Source organism: Pinus tabuliformis, chromosome 8 (assembly GCF_031772625.1).
Source record: "Pinus tabuliformis cultivar Carrire ecotype Pingquan chromosome 8, CPIR1, whole genome shotgun sequence".
Lineage (NCBI taxonomy): Eukaryota > Viridiplantae > Streptophyta > Pinopsida > Pinales > Pinaceae > Pinus > Pinus tabuliformis.
Window position 1 is genome coordinate 1,626,220,926 of NC_142294.1, and position 5,702 is coordinate 1,626,226,627.

Sequence of the window (5,702 nt, forward strand, 5' to 3'; positions counted from 1 at the left end):
AGGGCCTATTTATTATTTGAAAACATGAGAAAAACCTAAATAACCAAAATCCTAACCCCAAGAGATGTAACACCAAGTGTTTGTGGGCCCCATTGGGGTTAGTTAGGCAGCCAACTTCCCAGGGTCGTAACTTGGTCATATTATCTCCATTTGGCATGTATGATACCTTTTTGGAAATTTGTCTCTAAGTACTACAGGTTTCACTGCACGCCCTTGCCTATGGCTATAGGCCTTCCACGGACCCCAAAAAAACACCACCTAGGGTGTCAAAACTGCTTCAGAAGATCAAGAGCCAAGAAACTGCTAAAAATAGTAAATGTTGAAATGAACAAGGAAACAAATGAAACTTACTGGGTGGTCTAGGTGGAATAGGCAGGTGGTCACCAATATCCACTTGGATCATTCCTCCCCCCTTAGGAAGCAATGGTCCCCATTGTGTGCAGAGCCTCCATGAGGTGAGGAAATTTCTGTTGAACCTGGTCCTTGGTGAACTACTTGCCCTGGTGAAGGAGTTGGCATGCTTTGACAACTCAATATAGTTGTATTCTCTATTAGCGAGTGTTCTTGATCCATGTGTCCATGATATGATCAGTTTTGGCTTGTTCCATGCAATCCGGGTTGATCTATGTTGGTGTGAGTTGTTCTGCAACGTTGAATGTGTCCAACAATGGTGGAAAGTATGGCTGAAGGTGATCTACATTGAACAATGGGTGCAGACCAAGGAACGGTGGGATGTTGAGCTTGAAGGCATTGTCACTGACAGCCTTGGTGATGGTGTATGGCCCATATCAGAGTGGGTGAAGCTTGCGGTGGGGTCCAGCAAGGTGCTCCTTCTACAAATGTAGCCAAACTTTGTCGCCCACCTAGAACTTGTGTGGCACTCGATGCTATCATGGCGCTTCTTGTACTTAGCATTGGCTCTGTCCAATATATCATGGACCTACTGGCAGATGTGTTGGATGCACTCAATGAAGTTGTTAATTCTTTCAGCTTCGGACTGAACATGAGTGGAATCTACTTGAGTGCCTATAAATGGTATGGCCACATCAATGAGGCATAATGGCTGAAATCCAAGCCCTACCTGAATGGGGTTGTGGCCTGTTGAGTTATGGAGAGATCTATTGTATCTATGTTTGGTGAGACCCAAAAAGCTTTGGAGCTCTATTGGAGTGGTTCGGGTTGGCCAATCCTAAATGACTTGTATCTTGGATGGGTCCACATGTGCACCCTAATCATCAATGATGTACCCCAGATATTAAACCTGGGTCGGGCCAAAGGTGCATTTCTCCAAGTTAGCACAGAGCTTGTGTTGGCATAGGGTTTGAAGGACCTATCGAATATGGTGGAGGTGCTCTTCCAAACTTTGGTTGAAGATCTAGATTTCATCTTAATACACCACCACAAATGCATTTGTGAAGGGTTACAAGATGTCATCCATCAATCTCATGAAGGTTACGGGGGCATTCATCAATCTGAATGGCATGACCAACCATTCGGAAAGGCCCTCCTTGGATTTGAAGGCAGTCTTACACACATCGGAGGGCTTCAATAGGCACTTGGTGATAACCTAACTGCATGTCAATCTTGCTGAAATATTTGGCCCCCTTGAGCTCATCCAAAAGGTCATCAATCTGTAGGATTGGGTACTTATTCTGAACAGTGATCTTGTTCAGTTCCCAATAGTCAATACAGAGCCTCCATGTCCCATCCTTCTTCTATACGAATACAATCAGGCTCCCACAAGATGATGAGATTGGCCTGATGTTCCCTTTATGTAATAGTTCTTGAATCTGCCTCTTAATCTCATCGTTCTCTAGAACATAGCATCAATAGATTGGTCCATTGGGTAGTGGTGTGCCCAAGTTCAGATCGATGGAGTGCTTGACCTGACAATGTAGAGGTACCCCTATCGATGAGGAGAAAATATCCCTATACTCCTCCATGACATTGTCCATCTGTTGTTGTTGTGTAGAGGAGCCCTTCTTGGAAGTTGTGGTCATAACCTTCTTCTTTCCCTAGGGGCGAATCATAAGGAAAAAAAATTTCCTGGTTTGGGAAATGATCTTACTCCATTGATTTGCAGTGATCAAAGAGACAACGGTAGGAGGGACTGCCTCTGGTATCCTTTACAACTTGTTAGCCAAAGTAATAACCACAAAGTGAGGTCTAGACTCATATACAACATGTTGCTTCCACAAGTATGCTTTTCCTAACAATACATCACAAACTTCAAGGGGCGTAATGTCACACAGCACCTCATCCGTGAAGGGCTTGATGTTGTAGGGAAGGCGACACTATTGGCTGAAATGAAGATCTCATCCTTGGTGAAGCCACCCGATGGTATATGGTTGTGGATGTGCTATAGTCTCTAGGCCTAGGCGCTTCATGACCTCTACTTAAATGAGGTTCTTTTGGATCGTGTTGTTGACAATGAACTATAGCGAAGAACCCTTCACCCACATTTGTGAATGGAAGAGGCATTCCCCCTCCTCTCAATCTTCAGGCTCAATCTTGTCGATCTTGGTGGTGGCCACAATGGCACTAGGCTCTACATTAATGATGTTCTTCCCTTTGTTGGTTCCCTTATCGGGTTTTGATTCAGAGTTGGAACCAGTGTCTAATTTGGAAGCCTTCATCTCGGCGACCAGTGACTGCCTGGCTCGACATTCACTTGTATTGTAAGTGGAGCTCTTATGGAACTCACACCATTTTCCTATGTCGTTCTTCATCTTCGGGGTGTTTTTCTTTGCTTGCGGCTTCAGTGGGCTATCCTAGGTAGCGTCATCTTTACTTTTCCTTTGTTTTGTCGTTTGGGGGCACCTTTTCCTTACTTTGGATTTGCATATCCAAAGTCCTGCTTCTTATGTTTAAAGTTTTTCTCAATCTTAATAGGGTACCAATATGTTGTGTCGAGTGAGGAAATGTCAAGGAACTCCATCTCATCCTAGATGTACTTGTGTAGACAACCATGGTACTTGAGCACCAAACATCGCTCAATACCCTTGATACCCAGCTTCGTGGGAAGAGTATGGAAAGTTTTTGTGAACTCTAGCACATCTTCGTCCCTTCCCGGCGGTAGCATGGTATACTTTATGTATTTGATTTCATATCTCCAGATAGGGTAATATTCTTTGTTGATGGCTTATTGGAAAGAATTCAAGTGGGTGTGGCTGAAAACAACAAGGGTTCACTCTCATCCTTTTGTTCACAGTAGGTTTCCCACCAATCCTTGATGTCTGGGGTGGCTTTAAGAAGTGCAAAAGTAATATTTTCCCGATTGGAGAAGTCATGAACTGAAAAATATCTTTCCAGTAGATTTAACCATTTATCTACAACGTCAACATCAATCAAGCCTTCGAATATGGGAATATTGAAGTTAATTTGTACCTTGAAAGGAGTGGCACCTCCATAGTGGCTGTTGGATGAAGATGCATCACCTGTGGGTAATCGTCCAAGGATCTGGGCAAAGTTATCCATTATCACATCCCTCTGTCGCTCGAGGGATTTCTTAAGAAGCATTTTCAAAGGATCTCCTACCCCCTCGTCTTTTGCTTCTTCTACCATGGGAAGTCATCGGGTTTTGTGAGGTTGATGTTCCAATGGTTCGACCAGATCAAGCCCTAACTCCTTATACCCTCACCTCGTTCGGGACATGGAAAGAAAAATAGAGAAAGAGCAGACCACTCTAATACCATTGATCTAAACTTAAACAACAACACAACAACTTACAAATATAATCATAAACATAGATATCCAATGTAAAAAACACTTCATTTCATTAATATAAAAATATTGAACTATGCTTACAAACATAATGGAAATAAGATAGCTCAGGTGATGGTAGCTTATCTCTAAGAAGAGATGTGGTGGCTACATGCCTCTGAACTATGTTACAATGAGGCTCAAGGGCCTATTTATTATTGGAAAACATGAGAAAATCCTAAACAACCAAAACCCTAACCCCAGGAGATGTAACACTAAGAGATTGTGGGCCCCATTGCAGTTAGTTGCACAACCAGCTTCCTAGGGTCATAACTTGGTCATATTATCTCCATTTGGCATGTACTCTATATTGTTGGAAAGGTCTCTTTGAGTACTACAGGTTTCATCGTAGGCCCTTCCTTATGGCTATTGACCTACCGAAGACCACAAAAAAATGTCATTTAGGGGGTCAAAACTACTCTTGAAGTTCAAGAACCGAAAAACTGCTAAGAATAGTAAATGATGAAATGAACAAGGAAATAGATGAAACTAACTGGGGGGTGTAGGTGGAATAGGTGGGTGGCCACCAATATCCACCTAGATTGTCAAAGGGGAAATTTGTTTTGATTTACTTATATGTTGATGATTTAAATGTTACTAGAAATTCTCATGAATTAGTTAAAGAAATTAAAGTACAAATGTCACATGTATTTGAAATGAAGGACCTTGGAGAATGACATTGTTGTTTACATCTTGAAGTCTCGAGGGATGTTGCCTAGACTTTTGTTACTCAAGGAAAGTATGTCAAGGAATTATTGAAGAAATTTAAAATGGATCAGTGTAAAGCTGCTTTAGTACCTATACAATAGAATGTTAAATTTCAAAGTGATGATGGTTCTAAATTGGTGGAAGCCACATTGTACAAACAACTAGCTGGAAGTTTGATTTATTTGACTACAACCATGCGTGACTTAACATATTCAGTCACTGTGTTGAGTTTGTTTATGACAAAAGCTCTTGAAAATCGTTAGATGGAAAAAAATAGTATGAACAATAAATTTTGGCATTAAATATACTGATTCTTTTGATGTTAAACTGATAAGCTATTCAAATTTAGATTAGGCTGGAAATCTGGATGATAGAATATCTATAACTGGATATGATTTTAATATTAGGTCCGGGGTCATTTCTTGGAGCATTAAAAGTAGAGTATTGTATCCTTATCATCAGTAGAAGCAGAGTATCAAGTTGTATGTGCAACCACTTATGAAGCAATTTGGTTGAGAAGACTTCTTCAAGATGCAGGAGAAGAATAAAAGGATGTTGTGGTGATTAAATGTGACAACCAAAGTTCAATCAAGCTAGAAAATAATCTTGTTTTTCATGCAAAAATAAAACATGTAGATACTCAATTTCATTTTATTATAGAAAAGGTTCAGTCCAAAGAGATTTTCCTTGAATATTGTAACACCTATGAAAATGCAACTAATATATTTACCAAGCCTCTTGGGAATATCAAATTTGAATTGTTTAGGGAGATGTTAGGTGTGCAGGTGAATATTTTCTCCACTAAGAGGGACACTTGAAATTAATGGAAAAATTTTGTTTCAGTGTGTGTGTCTTAGTTTAGATTTAGTTCCTATTTTCTAGGATATAGTTTTGATCTCCCTAAATTGAATGTAATCTTATTTATTTCAATTTTATGGAAAATGGAGTAGAGAAATAATTCTTGGTCAGTCTCCATGTGTAGCTTGTCTCACCTGTCAGCTGCAAGTTTCAGTTTATTGAGTCTTCCCATTTTTATCATATGCGCATACTTCCTTGATATGTAGAGTCTTCTTGAATGCTTGCATATAGCAAATTCAAGGTTAGATATTTTACTTTGATCATCACACTTTGATATATAGATTATTCTGAAATGTCAGCATATAGCAAATCTATGGTTAGATTTATCTGTGAGATAAGAAAGTCTTATTATGATTGTTATTTTTGGTGGAATA